A 7421-nucleotide genomic window follows, 5' to 3' on the forward strand; every position below is an offset into this window, starting at 1 on the left:
CATACACACACACACACACACACACACACACACACACACACACACACACACACACACACACACGTGACGCGGCCGCGCTGCCAAGAGCCGCACTATTGCACTATTGCACTATTGCACTATTGCACTATTGCACTATTGCACTATTGCACTATTGCACTATTGCACTATTGCACTATTGCACTATTCCCGCTCCCCTTCCCGGCCATTATCCCCGTTTTTTTGGTTTTTTTTTTTCCTAAATATCCTTTTTTTCCCTTTATTTCTCCCCTCCCCCCCCGTCTCGCCCGGCGCCGCTTCGCGTTTCCGCCGCAAACTTTGCGCCCCCCGCCCGCCCCCGGCGCTTCGCTGCACGTTCGTCGCCCCGCGCTGCCCCCGGCGCTCGATACTTTATTGCGCGGCTCGTGTCGCACGATCGGGCACAAACTTCCCCCCCGGGCGGCACCACGAGGCGGGTCGGACACGCGGCGGGGCCGGTCGGTCCGAAAGGAGGAAAAATAATCGGGAAAAATAGTAAAAAAATGGGTAATAATAATTAAAAATAAATGCGCGCGAGTTACTGTGAGAGCGAACTGCAACTTTACCTTAAATGGCCACAATTACGGTCACAATGTTACAAAGGGGGGGGGAGAAAAAAAATAAAAGGGGGAAAAAAAGATAATTAGAAATATATATATATATGTGTGTGTATATAGGGGGGGAAAAGGAGCAAGTGAACCGCTCTGCCCACTGCGCTTTGTTGTGTCACAGCCCAAAAGTGCCGCTCCGGGCAGCGCCGCGGGAGGGAAAGCGACGTAAAGGCAGAAGTAACCACCGTAAAACAGCGTCGGTACGGCCAGAACGAGAGTAACAAGAAGGTAAAATAATAAAATAAAATAAAATAAGATAAAATAAAATAAAATAAAATAAAATAAAATAAAATAAAATAAAATAAAATAAAATAAAATAAAATAAAATAAAATAAAAAAAACAAAATAAAATAAAATAAAATAAAATAAAATAAAACAAAATTAAAAAAAACAAAATAAAAAAACCAAAATAAAATAAAACAAAACAAAATAAAATAAAATGAAATAAGATGAAATAAGATAAAATAAAATAAAACAAAATAAAATAAAATAAAATAAAGTAAAATAAAACAAAATAAAATAAAATAAAATAATAAAAAAGTTTTAAAAATAAAAAAGTAAAAAAAAAAAAAAAGTAAAAAAATGAAACAGTAAAGAAGAAACAAACCCTAGAAACGATGTGAAATAATGAACCCGAACCCAACGGCAGCAGCTCCGCCAAGTTCCCCCTTTTGTTTTTACACACTCGGCGGTTCCCGCCGCCGCCTCGAACCGAGACCGAACCGCAGCTCGAAGCGGAGCCGGCAGCGCCAGGACACGCGCGGCCCCAGCTCCGCTCCCGGCCCCGCTCCCGGCCCCGCTCCCGCTGCCGCCGCCCCGCTCCGAGCTCCGCATCCCGCCGCTCCCGGCCGCACCGAGCTCCATCCGCGGCCGCTCACATCCGGGCAATGAGCGCCGCTTATAAGCAACGCGACGCGCCGATCGCAGACAATGACGGCGGAGGGAGGAGGGAGGGAAGGGGGGAGGGAGGGAGGGAAGGGGGGAGGGAGGGAGGGAGGGGGGAGCGCAAAGATGGAGCGGGGAGCGGGCGGCTCCAACGGGAAACGGGGGAAGGAGGGGGAAGGGAGGGGGCAGAGCGCAGCTGTGCGGGAGGGTCCGGCTGGAGGGAGCCGGGGGGAGTGAGAGGCGGGGTGATGGTGTGGGGAGCAATGGGGGGAGATGTGGGGTGATGGTGTGGGGAGCAATGGGGGGAGATGTGGGGTGATGGTGTGGGGAACAATGGGGGGAGATGTGGGGTGATGGTGTATATTGCAATGGGGGGAGATGTGGGGTGATGGTGTGGGGAGCAATGGGGGGAGATGTGGGGTGATGGTGTATATTGCAATGGGGGGAGATGTGGGGTGATGGTGTGGGGAGCAATGGGGGGAGATGTGGGGTGATGGTGTATATTGCAATGGGGGGAGATGTGGGGTGATGGTGTGGGGAGCAATGGGGGGAGATGTGGGGTGATGGTGTATATTGCAATGGGGGGAGATGTGGGGTGATGGTGTGGGGAGCAATGGGGGGAGATGTGGGGTGATGCTGTATATTGCAATGGGGGGAGATGTGGGGTGATGGTGTGGGGAGCAATGGGGGGAGATGTGGGGTGATGCTGTATATTGCAATGGGGGGAGATGTGGGGTGATGGTGTATATTGCAATGGGGGGAGATGTGGGGTGATGGTGTGGGGAGCAATGGGGGGAGATGTGGGGTGATGGTGTGGGGGTGTGGGGGAACGGGGGGACATGGGGCGCTGAGCGGAGTGGGCGGGGGGACGGATGGGAGCGGGGGGCTGCTCTGGGGGGCTGTTGGGAAGGGTGGGGGGTGCTGTATGTAGCAATGGGGTGAGAAGTGGGGTGTGCTGTATGTAGCAATGGGGTGAGAAGTGGGGTGTGCTGTATGTAGCAATGGGGTGAGAAGTGGGGTGTGCTGTGTATAGCAATGGGGTGAGAAGTGGGTGCTGCTGTATGTAGCAATGGGGTGAGAAGTGGGGTGATGCTGTGGGTGCCCATATTGGGGATGAGGTCAGGTCCCGCTCCGCATGGCCATTAAAGTGGGTGCTGTCGGGGCACTGGTCGGGGGCAGGATGGCTGTGGGTCCCGCCTGTTCCCCATCAGCTCCCTGTAGGGTGGGCGAGAAGCCTTTGGTGGTTTATCTTCCTTGTGGCCGAATGAGGGTGGTTGGAGTCCAAACTGCTGTTTGCAGCGGAGCAGGAGAGCTGCCCAAATTGCAGCCTTTTATCCACAGAGAACAGAAACGTCCCAGTGCAGCGCTGTGGGTCTATGGGCAGTGAGCTGTGCGACGTGTCCCGGGGCCATGGCGGGCTGCGGCCTCTCCCCTCGTGTCCTCAGAGCTGCGGTTCTCCGGGTCCTGCCCCAAGCACAGCCCGTGTGCAGATGGCTCCGCTCGCCGTGGGATGGGCCCGTCCTGCTCCTGGGACGGCTGTGCCGTTTGCACTGTGACCGCAGCCCACCTCAATGGGCCCACCAGGCTGTTTGGAGGGCCACGGTGACACTGCTCCACACTCAGCCCTCTGGGATCCTCTAGACGCTGGGCACCATCTCCTCGGGCACACTCCTTCCCCGTCCCCTTCTGTTCCCACTGGGGACAGCAGCGTGTCCCAAGCACCATTAGTTGAGGCTTTGCCGCTGCCTTCGTGCCCTGCACAGACGGGCTGGAGGGCTGCGCCCACAAGGGCTCATCTCCATCTCCTGGCCCAGCGGGGATGTTCGGGGGGAGCTGCGGCCTGGCACACGGAGTGACCTCAGCGTGGGTGACCCCGCGTGGGACGGCGCTGAGCTGCCAGCTGTGTCCGAAGAAGTGCTGGGCACAGAGCGTGGAATCGCGAGGTTGGGAAGGACCTGCAGGACCACCCAGTCCAAGTGTGTTCAGCTGGGATCGCTGCCTCGCGGGACCGATGGGAGCGTGTAAGGGCGACGTATGCAGCCATTACTGGTGCTGTTGGCATGTCAGCTTCAGTGTCAGGGGGTCACGCAGCCGTGGGACGGGTCAGGTGTGGGGGGGGGTCCACATTTCCCACATCCCAGAGCTGGGTGCCACAGGCCTGGTAGGATTCAGTGCAGTCATTTCCCTCTATTATTAGAGCTTTGTTTTTATCAGTGAGTTGTTGGTCCTTTGCCACTGGCAGTGGCCGTAGCGCTATACGTTGTATAAAGGAAAGAGTTCCGGTGCCAAAATGCTTATTGTGTGAATTCAGGTTTATTTATTTATTTGTTTTCCTCAGAGTAAACCGGTATGCAGAAAAACGGATGGAAAAAAAAGCGGGATCCCAGAGAAAACAGGGAAGGATTGACTTTATTGTTTAGCCTGGGATCCGCTGCGGTGTGCTCAGCAGCCCGCCCTAAGGAACCCGCTGTGCGAGGGGCTGCACTGGGGGGTCTCCGGAGGATCCTTCCTGCCCTTGGAAGTCTGTGGTTCTGTGGTTCTGTGGTTCTGTGGTTCTCCAGACGCCCCTGAAACGGAGCTCCGACAGAGATGGTAGGTTGCTTTGAGTTGGACAGGACCCTTGAAAGCCACCTGGTCCCATCCCCTGCAGCGCGCAGGGTCACCCACAGCTCCTTCAGGATGCTCGGAGCCTGGTCCGCTTCTCAACGTTCCACTGGTGTAATTCCTATCTATCCTGCTTAGATATCGCAGCGCAGTGCATGCCTTACTGAAAATTGCTGCATTTCCTGGCCTGCTGCTGCTCTTCATCATGATTATACTGGGCATGTCATTTCAATGTTTCAGAAGCAAGAAATTGTTAGTATCATAATTAGGGATGTGAATTACACCTGATTTGTGCCTGGCCTGCTCAGATATCAACCGCGGTTTAGCTCTGGATGAATCAAGTCATAATTAAATCCATTTTTAATATTAGCGATGGCTGAAACGTTGGTTGTATTAATGCAATATAACAATGCTGCACTTTCGGGGGAAATGGAGGTAAACGTCATTGTGCACCTCACAGCAGTGAGATCTTCACGGAGCACAGAACGTGGATATTCGGTGACACGTCCAGCTTCACACAGAGCAGCACAACTGAAGCCGGTTTCCGCGGCAGGACCCCGTCTTTCCGGAGTACGCTGGGATGGCAGGCTGAAAACCAATGCAGGAGCCGCACTTAGTGATGGGCTTTGGGTTTTTGCTTTTAAATTAGATAGGAAAAAAGAATAACGCGGCCGCTGTACTGACCGCGGTGTTATTTACTTTGAGATTCTAATCCACTGTATTTTCTGCTGTCCCCATATGTTCAGTTTTCAACGTGCCGCAGAGTTCCGTGCCGCCGATTCACGAGTGCAGATGTTGCTGCGGACCGGCAGGAGCTCTTGGCAGTTGGGTCTTTTCCCACCTCCGAAGACACGCGAAGCAATTTGGATCCGCGCGACAGTAGCTGAATTGTGCTGTTAACATGATAAGTGCTGTTACAAGTGAGAGCATTAGACAAAAATTCACATCTCTAGGATCCCGAATGCGTCTGCTAGCTGTGTGTCTCCACAGAAATTCTGTCACCCTGTCTGCAGGCTTTAATAACACGACGGCAAAGTACTAGACTGTGTTTTGTTCAGGTTTGGGGCCACGAGTGCGTTCTTTTTCATTGCTATACAAATCCTGCAAAATCTGGCCTTACCATAAACCTGCGAGAGGCTGAGCGTGCACGTGCTCCGTAGATGCTCCCTATGCATTTGCAGATAAACTCTTTGGAAGCGCTACCAAGGCATTTTGAAGTGCACACGCCTGTTGATGTGAAGCACAGCGCCGGCGCCACGGTGCAACTCGAGAGGAAACTGCCAGTTCTGGTGTGCCCGGCCTGCACGCCGTGCCATCCTCGAGCTGCATGTCAACTGGGAGGACAAACGCAGTGATGGAATGGCAGCTTGCTTGGGAGGCTGCGCAACGGACCGTGGGCCCTCTGGAAAGAAACAGCAAGCGAGGAGGTCACTGCTGCGGGGGAAGCTGTCTGCAACTGCAGCGCTGGTGCCGTCCTTTCCATGTGAGAGCCATGGCAGGAGGGAGCTGTGTCTGTGAGTCCAGCAGTGACAGCTCTGCGTGAGCCACCTTGGAGCACGGACAGCTGTTATGACAGACCTCTGCTCTGAGCTGTTCGCCTGGCGAGCCGCTTTCAAAGGAACAAGGCTGAAGCCACGTTGCTGCTAATGGCTCTTTCCGCAGGTGTGACTTTCCTTTGATCGCGTTTGCTTGAAGTCATGCACAGCGAGAGGCGGTTTCCAGAAACAGGCTTATTTTTGGCACTGAATGCAGAGCGTGGCCATGTCCTGCCCAAACGTTGACACCTGGCACCGGGCTCCCACGTACCCCTCACTCATTTACCATTCAATTCTGGAAACGGACCGAGGACTACAGGCCACACATACCTATAACATACTGCACTTCGTTCATGATGGTGCTTCAGATACTGAGTGTTAAACCCCCAGAACAGAAAAACAAGTAATTTGCACCAGATCTACTTGATTGCTTTCTGATTATTCCTGCTAATCTTGTCGATTAAAGAGAGGTGACCCAGAGCTCTCAGGTATGTTTGGGGATGAAGCTTGTCGGTAACATCTACAGAACAGAAAAACAAAACAAAACAAAACAAAAACCATCAATCAAACAAACAAAACCCACCAAACTGCTTTTCACCCCCACGTACTCTCTCTTAAAAGGAAAAGTAGGAAAATTGAGCATGCAAAACATGGATCATTCCAACTGAACCTCTCCTGTATCTCTTTGCGCCTCCCTGCTAGGTGGTGCATGGGTCTCTGGAAACAAGGCGAAAACGAAAGGGGACAGAATGAAGTTGGGGCACTCGAATTTGTGACTGAATTACATTGTCGTTACCAGAGAGGCTTCCCCAGACGTAAGGGCAGGGCTGTGCCGCACATCCCAAGGAACGCGCCCCTGTGAGAGACCTGCTGAAATCGTGGTAAGAACCTGCTGCTGGCTCTGATGGGAATAAGTGCGCCTTGGAAGAGTCACTGCACCCAGCCCAGCCACAGAAACAGAACTGTGCCTTCCTCTCTGTCCTCAGATAGAAGCAGTCGGCCACCAAAATGGTGCCTGAAGTGACTTCACTAATTGCAGTGCAGTTTAACTGAGAGCGGGTTTCATCTGCTGCCTCAGAAATATTAGATATTGGATTCCCGTGGAAAGATGAAGCAGGAGGGAGAAAAATGTTCTCCTTCACTTGTGCGAATTCCTATTAAAACGTCGTTTACTTTCTTATTCCCTGGTGGAAGAGAACGCTTGATTTCAATTAAAACAGAATGTCATCATTTTGGGGTGTACTGCGCAGTTTTAACAGATAGGCCTTGCGTTCTTCCATCGCACGAGGGGGAGAAGGGAGAAGACATTGGGTTGTATAAAGGCCAGCAGGCACAGAGGATGGTGAAATGGCCTGTGTGTGTGTCCTACCAGCAGCCTGCTTAGCTGAACTCGGCCGGGGCAGAGGATTGTCCCTTCTTTTCCACCCAGGTCAGTTGCAGGTGTTTGGAGCCGTCTTTGTTCCACCTCTCGGGGAACTCGGGGAAAGAGGCGAGATAAGAGACAGATAAAAGGAGAATAGTTCTGACTGTACTTATGTGTGTCTGTAACAAGTGAGGCACGAGCAGTTGCTCGCCATGCTTGACTAATGCCCAGCTAGCCCCTGAGCAATAGAATAGAGCGCTATGAATTCCCACCCCTTCAAAACTCCTTCCAGGTGATGCCATCTGATATGGAACATCCCGCTGGCTGGTTTAACTCAGCTGCCCTGATTCTGTTCCCTCGCAGCAACTTGGGCCCTTTGCTGCAAATGGCCGCAGCTTAGCAGGCAGT

At 52.5% G+C, this 7421-nt stretch overlaps 1 long non-coding RNA gene across 1 annotated transcript; it reads left to right on the plus strand.

The window, feature by feature from the left end:
- Nucleotides 1–2444: 2444 nt before the first annotated feature.
- LOC140264067 (uncharacterized) lies at nucleotides 2445–6830 on the plus strand. The gene is made up of 4 exons (XR_011905995.1): nucleotides 2445–3532; nucleotides 3850–4103; nucleotides 4576–4685; nucleotides 4862–6830. It is a non-coding gene; the product is annotated as an uncharacterized lncRNA (long non-coding RNA).
- The last annotated feature ends 591 nt before the right edge of the window (nucleotides 6831–7421 follow it).

Source organism: Excalfactoria chinensis, chromosome Z (assembly GCF_039878825.1).
Source record: "Excalfactoria chinensis isolate bCotChi1 chromosome Z, bCotChi1.hap2, whole genome shotgun sequence".
NCBI lineage: Eukaryota > Metazoa > Chordata > Aves > Galliformes > Phasianidae > Excalfactoria > Excalfactoria chinensis.